At 39.8% G+C, this 16,650-nt stretch overlaps 1 protein-coding gene and 1 long non-coding RNA gene across 3 annotated transcripts in view; one reads left to right on the top strand and one right to left on the bottom strand.

Annotated features, from left to right (window-relative positions):
- The window catches only part of LOC307017995, a 41,903-nt gene that overhangs the window by 4,457 nt on the left and 20,796 nt on the right, over window positions 1-16,650 (top strand). The gene's annotated exons all lie outside the window — the stretch shown is intronic.
- Window positions 1-16,650, bottom strand: part of bcl6ab (BCL6A transcription repressor b) — a 37,736-nt gene that overhangs the window by 14,894 nt on the left and 6,192 nt on the right. The window lies entirely within an intron of this gene.

Genomic DNA, 16,650 nt, shown 5'->3' with positions numbered 1-16,650 from the left:
ACTTTCAACTGCTTACGTGTAGCCATTGTGGGTCTAAGTGAGAATATACTTTAATTGTTTGTGTCATGCAGTTTTTACATAATGACCGGTGAACTTCAGGTGACCCGGATGCAGCGAAAAACACTTTGGTTTCAGAAAGCCAATAATGTATTGTCCACCGCAGATAAGGGTGAAGGGGTGGGGGTGGGGTCATCCAAAGTGTTGTGTTTTCGTTCTGAAGTCTAATCCAACTGATTAGATGAAGTTTGATTAACCTAACGTGAAACACAACACGAGACAGTGTCAACACATTCAATTGTGAAGACTTCCGTTTCCTAGCCAGGTGTTAACCTTTCTCTCTGTTACTCTAAGGGCACATTTAAAGGAGCCCTATTCTGCTAATTTTCAGGTCCTAATTGTATTTAGTGTCTCGATTGTGACATGTCCCCATTTAATGTTCAAAGAGCTCTTTATTTTTCTCACACTGCCTGTGCTGCAGCACCTCTTTTCACCCTCTGTCTGAAACCAGAGCCCAGTCTGCTCTGATTGGCCAGCTGGCCAGATCTGTTGTGATAGGTCAACTGCTTAGAGACCCCTGCCGCTTAGAGTGTTACATAGTAAGGTCACTATGTGTGGGAGAGAAACCCCACACTTTTGTGAAATTTGGTATTTCAGCGTTTGCACAAAAACCTATATCAAACTCTATAGGAAAGGGAAAACCCCAAAAAGCATAATATGGCCTATTTAAGTGAAACCTACTTGGCAATAAATCTCAGTGTATTTTTTATGATAATTAAGTTGCCAGAATGCAAAACAAAAGCATCAAATAACCCATCCCCCCAACAGTGGTCTGGTCTAGGCCCTGCACGTTCTCAAATCCTTGAAACCCCCCTTTGTTATAGTAGTTTAATTAATATTTTGTATCTGATAAATCATGTTTATTTATTAAAAGTGGCACCCGGGCGGAGAAAGTTGAGTCTCCCTGGTCACAATGGTACCATTTAAGTTTGGCTTAGTATGAATTTGAGCAATAAGCATTCCTAAGTTGCATGTATTCCTGAACATGGCAACTATAAATTGACCTTTCAAGAAGGATTTGGTTCAGGCTGGCAGCTGAAACGTGTTCCACAAACTGTCAATAATTCACAACACATCTTATCTGCATGTCTTCTCATGTGGCGTATTGGAGCTGACAGCGAGTTTCATAAACAGTACAGTTAGATTTTTCAACTTCAAACCGGAACCAATGCTCTTCATTACTTTCATATCTGTGGTTTCCACAGCTTGGGTTGCACTGAAGACGGGGACATTCTTCTGCTGACTTTCAAATGATGGGAAAAGTTTCCTTTCCGCCCTCGAATTGTAGAAATTAACGTTTTATTTGGGTGGTTTATTGCCTTAAGGGTCCAGCACATTTTAGGACAGGCATAGGCTGGAGCTGTTTTTGTTGCTACAGGTGCACAAATAATTTTAACATAAGAAGTTTATCGCTTTTCCATTGAGATCATAACATTAATGAATTAAAAGGAGAAAAAGTTTGTGAATTATGTAACGTGAAGACATTTAGCAAACATTTAAGACCTTTATTTAGGTGTAGCATTTGCACTGATTCCCTGAGAGCTTGCTGTAACACAAACCGGCCAGTTGGCAGTGTTACTTGACACCGACCAAAATATAAATCACATTATTTGGGTCAGCTTGGTGGTTGCAGGTCACTTGAGGACAGGGACTCATGTCCGCGTGGTCCAACCTCAAATAAAATGCTTGGAGGGGATTCATGAATGGTGGTTTTGTTGCACTTCAGAGAATGCATCCACAGCTGGAAGTGGCTAATTGATTACATGCGGCGGAAAAGTCAGCTCTGAGCACTAATCTATGCATTGAGACCGTAGACTGGGCTAACGTCTATCTAGAAAGTAATCTGTAATTCGTCTTTGGCCAGAATGGACAACCCTCACTTCTCAGTCAGTTAGTGGAAAATATATTATTGGACAAACAAACACTTGACACCATAAGTAGCAGCAAAGGTGGCTTTTAAATCTTTCTTTTGTGTCCTTTAATTTCCTTTTTTTCAATACAAAGTTTACATTGGATTGATTGTGAAGCAATATAAACACATATATCAACACTACCTCTCACTTCATTTTATCTGTGGAAAAGTACCAGGCCACACTGTGTCACCATAGCGGATTCCCCTGTTGTTTTACCGCTAAGCCTTGGGGAGGGGACAGGGTGGCAGAGAGGTAGGGGTTTCCGAGGGTGTGTTTCTGTATGTGCATGTGAGAGAATGAGGGAAGTTATTGATTTAATTGGCTCTCTCACCCCCCACAATAGAGCAGCCGGGAACATTTGGATGAGGAAAATGAATGAAGAATTATGTATTTCACCTCAACAACAACCAGGGCCGGCCCTAGACTTTTGGGGGCCCTAAGCAAGCTTTGGCTTGGGGGCCCCCCTCGCTCTAGCGCGTTCTCACTACACACAACACGGAACCAACTGTTGTCTTATGATGTTAGCATAAGCACACATAATGTATACATAAGCATGTAAACACCGTGGACCTGACCTCCTCTAGGGGGGTCCTCACCCCCTCTAGTGGGGTCCGGGGGCAAGCTCCCCCGGGATTTTAAAAAAAAATATATTAAAAGCATCAATCTGGTGCACTTTGAGAGCAAAATTAAGAGATCTATGGATACATCCCTCAACACCCATACAGATGTAGCACTTCATTTCAGACTCCTACCCGTGCAGGTCCGTGATCGGCACGGGGTGGGCCCCTGCTGAAAAGGAAAACCCCCCCGCAGGACTTGATACGCCCCCTTGGTAAATAAATGTAATTTTAATGAAACCAGCTGCAATGGATCATGGATCCACCAGGGGGAGCCGTGAAAAGCTGCCACACTGGAACTCATGTGAAATAAACAGCTGATAGATCTACAGGTATCTGATATAGCGGACATTTGTTAAGATCCATATGTCACGGATAGGATCATATTCTGTGCTAAATAAGAGACATGTAATCATTTACAAAACATCACCATGTTTTTATTTAACAAAATAATGTTGTTTAACTCACGTTGGCGTAAGTACAAAACCATCGCTATGTTTTTTCATCAGGAAATGCAACCCGGCTCAAACAAACGATTTTCAATCATCATCCTCACGATCATTTAATGTATATGTTCGCGAATTGAAATGAATGCACTAATACATGTAGTTTAATCCACGTGAGTTTACAACAACAAAAATAATCGCTTTGTTTTTATATCACATCCAACCGGAGGAAAATGCAGCACGGCTCTCACTACCGATAATCCTAATCCCACGGGCAAACAATAATATGTACAGTGTTCAGTGGCGGCTGGTGGAAATGATTTTAGGTGGGGCTATTGTAATGGTGAATAAACCACACGGGGAACATTTTGAGAAATTACCCCTTAAATTAAATTGGCTACACTATTTCATCGTTGCTGTTGTATGATTGGTGTTTAGCTACGGTATTTAGCGTCTACAGCACCTCCGCTTTTAGGGTTGACGTAGACCCAAACTTCGCCCGGAGGTCCCCCGGTGTTGTTGCGGGAGCTGCTGCACTAGCTAACGCTCCACCAGCTAACGCTACATTAGCAAAACAAACGCTTATTTCTTTTGCAAATGGTGCGGCGGGCTTCAAACACGTTCCCCTCCACTGGTTTCAACCAAGCACTAAATTAGATGTTTTCCAACCAAATACGGTTGAACTGACACCTCTCCATATTCATTTGTAAGTAGATTTGAAGATACATGAGTTTCTGACTGCCGCAAGCTGAAGCTTGGTTGCTAGGTTACTAGCAGGGTGTTCTTCAATAAGGGACCGGGGGAAACAAAGTTAGTGATTACTGGTTCTATGTTGATTTAATTCCATACAAATTGTTGGGGGGAACTGAAAGGTTATTACCGTACTGGTTACTTTGCAGCCCGGACATTTCCCCCAAAACACATTTAGACGCTATCGTAACACAGAAGTACCTTTCAAATCCGATCCTTTTTAAGACCTTCTAAATCATATTAAGAACTTTCTTATTTTGTTGGTCATATTTAAGACCTTTTTAAGGCCTTACATTCAGATTATTAAATGTAAGACTTTTTAAGACCCCGCGGGAACCCTGAGGAGACTAAATACGAACATTATATGCAGACACAGACGTGGTTCAGAAACACAGAAATATTAGAAAACAGACCATTAAGGCAAAACATCTAGTTTGATGGATGCTGTCAAAACTCAACTACAATAATGTGTGTGTGTGTGTGTGTGTGTGTGTGTGTGTGTGTGTGTGTGTGTGTGTGTGTGTGTGTGTGTGTGTGTGTGTGTGTGTGTTTATTTAGAACGGGCACATAGTATCTGTCCCCGGCTGTTTGAAGAGCAAGCATGGGAAACAAAAGACAGTGTTTACCTCTTTGCATCCAGCTAGTCACACACACAGTTACAATCACACTCCCTGTAATTGACATAATTAATAGATAGTTTAGCTTCTCACCATCATTTGCTTTGGCCCACTGATGTTAACGATCGTAACTGAAAGGCTGCCTGTCAGACGAAAACATCCAGCCACGTGACTCGCACACTCTCGCGAGAGTTTTACACAAGACGGATCCTTTCTAGCCATAACCCTGCACCGGGCGCTGACATTGGCGCCCGGTGATCATCAGATTTGACGACTCTGATTGGCTGAAATTATGTTTCGGAGCCATAGCTTACAGATAGCAACAGTCAGCTGCTAGTGGCTGCTGCTGCACTGGTTGAGGGTTCCTCTCTTAGCGCCCAGAAGAGAGAGGGTAATGATACACGGGCAAGGCCAGGCAGGAAACATGTGACTTATCAGTAACTTTAGACATCGTAACACCATTTTAAACGAGATTGTATTGTAGATTATACATTTTATTAATACCAATTATATGATATTACCTTGTTCATTAAAAATTAAAATTTTAAAATTTAAAAAAAATATATATATATAGCCTATATATATATATATTTTTAATTTTAATTTGTAATGTGGGAAGAGGTGGGGCGGCGCCCCTAGCGTCCCTATGGGCCGACCGCCACTGACAGTGTTAATAGTTTACTGTGTTATTAGTGTCTAATATTACTGCTATAACAATCACACATTGAGTTGTTAAAATCAGACCGTTGTTTTTTTAAAACAGTCTGAATGAAACAGCAGCTCTCAGGTGCCTCTCAGGTGTGTGTATCAGTGTTGGGACTAACGCGTTACAAACTAACGCATTACTGTAACGTAACTACCTTTTGCGGTAACTAATAACGTTACTAGTTACCTATTCCCATTCAGTAACACCGTTATAGTTACTGTGATTTAAATGGGTTACACTGCGTTACATTATGTGATCCAACTGAACCGAATCTCCCTGCGGATGTAATTTACAGTTGAATACAGCGATGTCCTCTCACAGTACCATGGAAAAGTGAACGTCACCAGAGAGGAGTGATGATTGGTTACCGCGGGGTAATATTTCATGGTAAGCCAATCAGAGACAGAGTTGGGCGGGTCTTGCCTTATGGGGAAAATACACAGACACACAAACACTTGCTAACACACACACATACACGGCAACGCCCACCACCAGCACACACAGTATGGCAGATGCAAGTATCAGCGAGAGCAGCAGCGCATTTACAACTTGGAGATATAACCACTATTTTCAATTTGTGGGGATAAAGGACGCACAACATATTACGGTCAAATGTAAACTGTGCAGGACAGAAAGCATTATCCACATCGAATAACAGCAATGCCAATCTCCTGAAACACCTAAGTAATGTACATGGGGCTATAAAACTAGTCGCCAAAGACCCCACCGTCTCAACCACCGGCAGTGACCCAGATGGAGCAACACCATCTGAACAGCCAAAAACGATTTTTTTTAAATCGCCACATGTCACCCAGAGTCAACTAAACAGATTGATTGCTGAAAATAGTTTGTTTGTCTTCAGTGTCAGTCTGACAGTTTATTATTTATCTAATTGTTACTGCCAAAAGAGTGTAGTTCTTGTTTAATTGTTACACTGCCAAAATAGTGTAGTTGTTGTTAATGTGTAAACTGTGGTGATTGACATTATTCACCCACGGATCTATGGGTTGGGGTATTGTTCTGCACGGACATTCTAGTGAACCGGACTTCCTGTTTCCGCCGGTCTTCGCTTCCCGGGCATGAAGTTGTTTACAATGGTTTTCAGATGCTAAATAAAAGTCTAGTTTGTACCTTTGATACCCCGCCTCCGACTCCCATCTCTCGGCACCACGACACTGCCAAAAGAGTGTAGTTTTTATTTTATTTTAATTTCATATTGCACTACTTAGAACTTGATTGTTGAGGCTACAATAAAGATGCCTGCTTTATTGTTATTGCACAGATTACAGGTACTGAGACAACGAAATGCAGTTTAGCTTCTAACGGTGCAACAAGCAGTAAAGTGAAAAGTAATGTACACGATCTACAGAATAAAATATAGAATTCATTGAATGATGAATAAACAGTGAGGGGTATGAATACACTAGATATACACAGCAGCCTGTGAGCAGTATTAACAGTGTGTATGAATATGCTAAGATATATAAAGTATGAAAACGGTAAGCAGTGCAACTATAGTTTAAAATATATGGACATTAATTTCATGATAAACATTGTGGAACATTGATGAAAAATGTGAATGGAAGTGGCGACACAAAACAACAACAAACTTTTGCAGAGCCAATGGAGAATTTCATCAGCAGCACGGGGTACAAACCACCAATGAGCGCTCAGCTCGAGATACCAGCGAGTCCAGAGTGAATTATATCTGCATTTTCTCTTTTGAGAAGCCCCCACCCCCCATGTTGCCTATGCTGAATGCTGCAAACTCTTTGTTTAAAACTAATTGGCCATCGGAATGTGTGGAGTAAGTCTCCCAAGGGGGATGGTGATCACATTCCACAGCTCTCCCCCCTCCTGTGATCTCCCAACCCCCAGTCTGTAGGTTTGTGTTCGCATATTTTAAACTGTCGCACTTTCTGTTTTTTCTATCGCGCATTGCCGGTATAGAGGAGAGTAACACCTATGTCACTTCCAGGCAAAAACTACGGCCCTGCCCACTTTTGGGGGAAAACAACGCTGTCATTTGAATGGCGGTCAATACAAATTCTGAAGTTTTTGCCCATCCGATCAATTTTTGGGGAAAACCGTGGATTTTTGGATCTTCAAAGAGCTCGATTACGATGGCCAGTCAGGCAAACAATTACATTCGATCATTGGTCACAATCGGTCTTGATATATGGTTAAATTAAAATCAGTAGGCGAGGCTGTAATTTCTCCAGCTGTTACTCTCATGAGTGAGGCGGAACATAATAGTTTTATCATGCCAAAAAGCTGCTGTGTCGTTTATTGCACCTCAAACATTAAAACAAATCCAGAGTTACGTGTTTCTGTACTTCCTCTAAGAAGAAAAGACAGTAACAGAAGATCTCTGTGGCTTCAGGCTCGATCGCCATTCAAATGACAGCTGTTGTTTCCCCCAAAAGGGGGCGGGCCGTAAAGTGACGTAGATGTTACTCTCATCTATGAAAATAAATAGCCTACTGCTATATTTAACCATATATCGAGCCCGATCGTCGATTTCTAATGGCTTAATGCAATTGTTTGCCTGTCTGGCCATTGGATTCGGGCTGTTTGAAGATCCAAAAATCTCTGGTTTTCTTACATTTCTGATCGGATTGGCAAAAACTTCAGAATTTGTATTGACCGCCGTTCAACTGACAGCATTGTTTTCCCCCGAAAGTTGGCGGAGCCGTTATTTTTGCCCGCAAGTGACGCATTTGTTACTCTCATCTATTAAAGGGTCTGTGCCGGAAATATCAAACATTTAATAAAAGTGGAAAACAATGAACAAGACTTAACTATGGAGCTATTTCAGGGTCATAACTTTTGATCATTCAAAAAAATGCAATTTATTTGAAAGTTCAAGTTTTTATTCTGAACTTTGAAAAATACTATGATGTATTCAAAATAAAAGTATTCGACATCATTTTTCAGGTTGAATATTATTTTTGATTCAGTTCAGCAATTTGTTTTGAATAAAATATTTATTTTCAGATTTCATTTTATACATATTTTGATATTTGAATCCTTATTTTTTTCAGTTGCAGATTTTTCGTTTTCAGATTCAAAACAATAATTTTTTCAGTTTCAAATCTTGTTTTTTCAGGTTTCACATTGCTTTTCACCTTCAGATCGTTTTTCACTTTCAGACCTTTTTTTCCGCTTACAGATCTTTTTTTTTCGCTTTCAGACTTTTGGCCCTGATGTTGCGTGGGGGGGGGGGGGGGGGCTTATCAGAGAGTAGTTTGGCATCCTGAGTGGCAGGCCTCCCTCTGTCATGTTGCCTTCAAGGATGTTAGGTAGCGCGAGAAATATAACTCAATACTTTCTATACACAATACTCCCGTGATTGATGGTAAACTGATACCAGCGTCAAAGTTCCTTTAAGCAAGCTGTTGAGCATCGTAATTGGCAACAATCAAGGTACAGAGGTAGCGATTCATTTCAGACAGTTTAAACGCGAGGGCCGTGATTGGTACGTGATCTGGGAAATCTCAAGGGAAAACCTCCAGCTTGACTTGAGACCGCCCCCGTGATAGATCAATGTAATTATAATGAAGCCAGCTGCAATGGATCATTGATCCACCAGGGGGTGCAGTGGGGTTCCACACTGGAGCTCATGTGAAATAAAGTCAGATACAGTACGCTGGATGTACAGCGGGACTTTGTTAAGATCCATATGTCACGGATATCATACTCTGTGCTAAATAAGAGTGATGTAATCATTTACAAAACATCACCATGTTGTTATTTAACAAAATAATGTTGTTTAGTCGAAAAAAACGAACGGGAGGAAATGCAGCCCGGCTCTCGATTTTTAATCCTAATTTAATCATCATCTTCGTCACGATCATTTATGTTTATGTTCACCGAATTGACATGAAATCACTGACACATAAACTGTATTCAACTTCATTAAAACGTTATTAACGTGCCTAAACTCAGTAATTCACTAAAAATATTTATATTTCAATGGAGCCTCGTCGGCAGATCAGGATCCCAACTGCATGACGGGTGTTATTTTCCTCATAAGGAACAAGTCGCTGCAAATTATCCCGCTTATTACATGGCCACATTCTCAACAAAATAACGACATGACTCCCAATATTAATTTAAATGCTTTTATGGATTTAGAAAATGTTTTCATTGATTTAAAAAATAGTTGTATTGATTTAAATTGACATGCATCCGCTAAGAAAAATAGTCCGTTGTTACCGTTTTTTAAACAGTGTGAATGAAACGGCAGCTCTCTCCCCCCACCCCCCCTGATCTTTCTTCTCCAGCAGCTAAATTAACAGTAGGTTACTCTGAGTGACCATAGACTGTATGTGACAAGCTTACAGTTAGTGACGTAACAACACCATAAAAGCGGGTGGGTTGAAAGCAATACGGGAGGTAAAAATAACTCCAATAATTGTGATTTATTTATTGTGGCTTTTATGTTTTTAGGTATAAAATGTTATGTAATTCAGGCTTATAGTTCATCCTTCTCTAAAAGCCTTCAACAATGACAATATTCATAGTAATTTAATAAATCCTTCCAACACACATTGTAAAAAATAGCCTACTGTAAGTTAAGAAATCATTCCAATATGTACATCTTCGGATGTAAGAACAATAACATTATAAATAGTAACATAGCTGAACATGGTATTGCACATTTAGCTTTGAGTGTTACTGACCTGAGATGTTTTTATTACATGAATTAAGGTGACTGAGGCTTTTTAACATACAGGGATGCAAACTCATCAGGTATGAAAAAGGGGACAAGGATCCGAGCCCCCGGCTCCCCCACCCCACGGAATAACAGAGGATTTTAGCAGTCAGAACAACTAAAGCAGCAGTGTTAATAATAACAGAAACGCCAAAGAGTCACATCTAATAGAAATATATAAAAGCATTTATTTTAATTGTGTAGCAGTCAGTTTATAATTTTGGCAGCACTGTTGAGCATTTTGAAAATGTATTTTCATGCCTCTGTGCAAGGCTTAGTCTTTCTATCTTTATAGCCACATGGAAGTAACTAAGTTCATAAACCCAACAAGTACTATACTTGGGCACAATTTTGAGATACTTGTACTTTATTTAAGTATTTCAATGTTTTGCTACTTTGTTCTTTTACTCCACTACAGTTCAGAGGTACATGGTGTACTTCTACTCCACTCCATGTTTTTAATACCTTTAGTGACTTTACAGATGTGGATGAATGATGTGAAATATAATCAAGTGTTAAATCAGACTTTAGTTCCACCTGGAGTAAATCCACAAGCTACCCTGCAGTATACAAAGTCATTCAAACTAGCTGCACCTTTACCAGCTTTGAGAACACTTTCATGATCAATCATTATAAAACATATCATATATATTATTCTGAAATGGACCAATCTGCACAATGACTACTTTTACTGTCGCTACTTTCACTATATTTTGATGAGAATACTTGAATGCTGAAAGATTTTGAATGCAGGACTTTTACTGTAACAGAGTATTCCTACACTCTGGTACTTCTACTTTTACTCAAGTACAAGATCTGAGTACTTCTACTTTTACTCAAGTACAAGACCTGAGTACTTCTACTTTTACTCAAGTACAAGACCTGAGTACTTCTACTTTTAATCTACAAGATCTGTGTGCTTCTACTTTTACTCAAGTACAAGACCTGAGTGCTTCTACTTTTACTCAAGTACAAGATCTGAGTACTTCTACTTTTATTCTAGTACAAGATCTGAGTGCTTCTACTTTTACTCAAGTACAATATATATATATATTTATATATAATATACTTATACCACCTCTGTTTATAGCCTATGAAAAAAACTATTAGAAATAGAAGGCTAAAGCTAACGTTAGCAGATAGTGACAATATATGCTAGCTAGCTAGCTCAACGATTCCTTAAATAATATTGCCACAGAAAAACTTTTCAGTTCACATTACGCTCTGTCGCTCCGACAGGGAGCTCTGCTCTGAACACCTGAACGGCCCGTTCTAACAGCCGTTAACCAGCGGTCCAGTCTGTGCCACAGTGACTCTGGACGCACAGTTAATATTAACGAACGCACCCGTAGGTAATGTAGCTGCTGAAGTTAGACCATCATCTCGGAGCAGCAGAGCCTATACATCCATGAGAGCAGAGCCGACAGGCAGGAGGACTCGATCACACAGCTCGCACTTCATTATAATATATAAAAAAAGAACACCATGCGTGTCATGATGGCACATAACAGCTCACGGCCGCAGATTACTCCGGGTCCCAGACCCCCCCATACCCCAAAAATATTTATATTTTAATGGAGCCTCGTCGGCAGATCAGGATCCCAAAGCATGTTATTGATCTTGAAAAATAGTCCGTTGTTACCGTTTTTTAAACAGTCTGAATGAAACGGCAGCGCTCAGCTGTGTATTTACACAACTAATGGCCCATCAACCACAGCTCTCTCCCCCCCTCCCCCCTGATCTTTCTTCTCGAGCAGCTAAATTAACTGTAGGTTACTCTGAGTGACAAGCTTACAATAGACACAACACTGTCATTGCAAATGACCCTCAGTTAGTTGACTTTTATGTTCAACTGCTAAATTCGTTACTGATAAAAAAGGGCTTCGACTGTACCTAATTACCTTAACACTAGAACCGCCAGAGGTTTTTGTATAGGACTACCTAAAACCTTCAAATCCCGCTATTAGAATGCCATTTTTAACAACATAGGGTGCTACATAACACACTTTCAGGAAAAGTCACGGACTGGGAGACTTTAATATTTAATTGAAAAAAAGTTACATTGCACACACACAACACACATCACACAATTTGACCCGATTGGTGGATCTAGTGTTAAATAAACTCACTAATGAATGAAACCAGTTCAATACGCATTATTCTTATTCTTATCGTTCTTTATGAGCGCAGAAATAGTCTTAAAATCAGATCTGTTTTTTAAATGAAATCTGACGGCAGGCAGTTAGCTCTGATAACCTATGATAAATGCGCCGCACCTAATCGCTGGCCATTCAGCCACAGAGCTCCCTCTATACAAATCAAACTGTAGACGGTGTGGAAGCACCTATTGTTTTAAATAATGGTCGGAATGTGACCTGTGAGCCTTCTGAATTACCGTGGGACAGCACATTCTAAACTAAAATGTTCAATCAATAAAGTAACATCTTATCTTATCTTAATAATATCTTCATATTAATAATAATAATAAATCATACAGTATGTGTCCGAAAGGGAGCAGGAGGAAGCAAACACAAAATATACAAAAAATATACTGCATATTAAAGCAAACGATTGTAAAGGTAAAAGTATGAGCATAACAAATAAAGAAGTGTGATGTAAACATTTACATTATTATTATGATTATTTAATATATAAAGACTATATATTATTGAATTACAAGATTAGATATACTTTAGTATAGTATCTAAAATATTGATGTGTTCAAATGCTCTTCAAAACACAACTGAAAGTCCATGAAACTTGTCTTTCTGTATTTGTGAATGAAGCACCATCTCCTGGTTAAAACCTGAAATTGAAAATCTGGCAACGCCCTCTTGGAAAATAGTGGGACGGCTTAACATTCCTGTATACTGGTCCTAGGCAGGTCGTAGGCAGGAAGCTGTAAACTGGAGTCTGAAATGAAGTGCTACATCTGTATAAGAGCAATAAGCTGTGCTAGAATGTGAAATTACGTATCTATAAACGTATATATAAAATACTTATTTTTATTTTGAATACATCATTTTATTTTTCAAAGTTCAGGATAAAAACTTGAACTTTCAAATAAATTATATTTTTTTGAATGATCAAAACTTATGACCCTGAAATAGCTCCATATTAACGTTTTAATAATAATTAACTATATTTATTCCGTTTGGATGTAGGATTTTTGACTTTGTTTAGAGCAGTGATCTTCTCTGCAGCAGAGAGCTAAGCACTGTCAGACCGGACCTAACCCTGAAAAGTGTTATCATCTGAAATTAATCATTATGTTATTAATATTAAATACATATAAGTATTTTTACAACTTGTATTTAGAAATACTCTGTTGTAATTATTGATGCATAAATGTGTTCATCCATTCAATGTGGCATCTGCTATAATGGGGTTAATGTATGATATTACTTAATAATACAATACATTATAATATATGATATGATAATTATATTTTAGTTTTATTAATTTCTTATTTCATAGTTTCTCATTATTATTATTTTTATCGCTCATCTTATTTTTGATTTTATTAATCTGTTTGAATCTGTGCTATCCTGTTTTTCACTCTTACCCTGTTGCTGTTTGAACTACTGAATTTCCCCACGGGGATTAATAAAGGTCCATCTTATCTTATCTTAATGTATAAATTGATTTACTTCAATCTACTGTACTGTGTAAAAACACCCCAACAATATTACAAAAAATATACTGCATAAAGCAAACTATAAACTTTATTTGATCTAAAATATTGATGTTTTTTCATTATAGTAGCCTGTGAAAACCATAACGAATAAGTGATTAAATGCTACAGTATTCAACAAACACAACTGCAGTGCTGCAAACATTGCAAACAGACTAAGTTCTACAACACCCAGTTGTCTTTGTGTATTTGTGAATGAAGCGCCATCTCATGGTTAAATCCTGTAATTGAACAAATCGGGAAATTTGGCAACGCCCTCTAGCAATTTGGTAACACCCCCAGCCACTGGGATCCGCTGGGCTTTTGACTGGGACACACCCATGTGAGTCCTATCTGGAGTGCTACATCTGTATGAAACAGAACTGTAAGGAGATTTTTGTTTATGGATATTTTACAAATCACTTAAACTGTATTCTTGTTTTGTCATATAGTATTTCATAACTGTTTTTCATTTATTCTCTCTGGCTGTCCATCTCATAATGTTCACATATAAACTAGCTGTCAATAGGAATATCATTCAGAAGAATTATAATTTCTTGCAAAAATCTGTCACAAAAAGAGGTTGCACATTTAAATGTAGGTGTTGTTATGGCAACGTCAGTGGCCAAACAGCTACATTTACTGCTGTAAATACGTTCAAACATGCTGTCGACACATAAAGCAGTGGCAACTATGCCACCATTTCAGCTGACTTTTTCTCAGAAATACTGTCACATAACATCCATATATTTCAGTGCTTGGTTGATGCTTAGCTAAGCTAACTATGAAACACTTTAACGGTACGTCCACACAGCCGCGTTAAAAAAATCTTGGAGGTGGGCGTATCTGAAGCTTGTGGATTTTTTGCGAGCAACGCGGCCAACAACCAATCACATGAATCTCCCGCCCCCGACATTCAAAGCAATAGCAATGTTAAAACGAAGTCAACTGGAAATAAAATCCCCAAACAGGCGAAAACCTACCAGTTTCACCCACTGTCTCTGCCACCTCCCTCCATGCCTGGTTCCTCCGGTTTGTATCCCGGTAAGTTAATAGGGACTGGTCATAAAGAACCGGGTGATTTGCTACCGCAATAACTAATTTCTCCTCCATTTTTTGGAATATATATACTCCCAGCTTGCACGCGGTTTGATTGGCTAGCGCTTGTACTGTCAGATTTGCATAAACGGGATTTGATTGGCTGACGCTTCCACCTCAGCTTCAAAAGTTGAACATTGCTCAACTTTTGAATCCTGAAAATCCTGGAAATCTTTGCTTTGCTTCCCACAATGCAGTTCGGCGAAAAGTGAGGCAACGTGACGTCACCCCATTCAAAGTGAATGGGCAGAAGCGTTGGAATATTTTTTAACGCTGCTGTGTGGACGGGCCGTAACTGACAGGACTCCGGATCAACTGTGTACTGTAAGGTAGCTTCTAGCTTCATGTCGAACAGTAAGTCAACATTTCCCAGAAAGATTTCTTTGAAATCACCAGGTAACGCTAAAAAACATTACATTTAGATTGTATGACAAAGTGTTTATTTAATATATCTGGCTAGCTTTCGCTACTTGCCACCGGTTTAGCTTACCCCCGCGATTCAAAGTAACGTCAATGTAGCTGTAATTTATGCTTTGCTTACATGTTCGCATAACTTGGAAGTTTACTTACATTTACATACCTTGTTTACCTGGCTCAAGTGGTGGCTCTAGGGTTGTTGTGTGAGCCACCACTTGAGAATTGTAGTCTTTTTTAAGAAATCTTTTTCTTATGTCCATCTTCAAAAACTGTGAGTCCGACTGACAGTTTATTTTAAACATTGTCACAGCTCACAGGATAGGTACCTGTCAGCCAATAAGAAAGAGGTTTATTTCCATTCAACTCTCTGGTTGGTCTGGTGTCTTGCCTCTGTTGCATTCACTGAACACGGGAAATTACAATCCTGCCGTCCTCTCTTGTGTCATGATGAGGTTCAGGTAAAGCACGGTTAATGTATTATATTATTGACTCAATAATATAATACATGACTTTCAGAATAGGCAATCTAGGCATATTAACACAATTAATTAAACATACTTATCACGGCGATGGTGTACTGATTTATTTATTTTTTTGCTAGGAGGCCCCTTAGTGGCTGCGGGGCCCAAAGCGGCCGCTTATGTCGGTTAAATTTGTCGGGCCGGCTCTGACAACAACCTTCCCTGTTAGCCCACACGAGTGGACCTCTTTGACTGAATAGAGATTGTAGTGAAAGTGGCGCCACTTTCACTAAATGTAGCGCTAAAATGCGAGAAGTTCGGAAGTTAAAAGCCAAATTGATTGATTTAAAACGTATTGCTCTATTCAACCCAGCATTTTAAGTAAAAATTCCTGGTTAAAAACAGTTTTATTTAATATCATCAACCTGTAGAGCTTGATAGACTTATATGTACACATCCAAAAGTTAGCTAGCTTGTGTTAGCGGTGCTAGCCGCACTGGTGCTGACAGCTGCGACAGAGCCAGAGCTCTCAAGTGTCATTTGGCGTGAGACACACGCATTTCAGTCCATTCACACGCTCACACGCCACACCTTGTATTTCTCACGCAGAGATTCCTTTCCAGGGTACCGCCCACCAAGTTGCGCCGCCATTTTGTACTAGGCTGTTTGAGACGCGTGCACTCCACTACCACCCCCCCCCCCCCCCCCGTTGACATTCCCGATACAGAGGGCTTCATACTCCACTAGCAGACCCCCCCCCGTTGACATTCGCGATACAGAGGGCTTCATACTCCACTAGCACCTCCCCCCAGGGGCGGTCCAAAAACCAGTCAGGTTTAACCCTAACCCTAACATGTCACCCATTGAGCATGTTCGGGATGGTCTGGATTGGCGTATACGACAGCGTGTTCCAGTTCCTGCCAATATCCAGCAACTTCGCACAGCGGAGTGGACCAACATTCCACAGGCCACAGTCAACAACCTGATCAACTCTATGCGAAGGAGATGGGTGACATGTTAGGGTTAGGGTTTAACCCTAGGGTTTTCGGACCCCCCCAATAAAGCAAAACTGCACCTTTCAGAGTGGCCTTTTATTGTGGCCAGCCTAAGGCACACCTGTGCAATAATCATGCTGTCTAATCAGCATCTTGATATGCCACACCTGTGAGGTGGGATTG

This window comes from Notothenia rossii, assembly GCF_949606895.1.
Source record: "Notothenia rossii genome assembly, chromosome: 9".
NCBI classification, from domain to species: Eukaryota; Metazoa; Chordata; class Actinopteri; order Perciformes; family Nototheniidae; genus Notothenia; species Notothenia rossii.
This window is presented reverse-complemented; position numbering and strand designations above follow the sequence as displayed.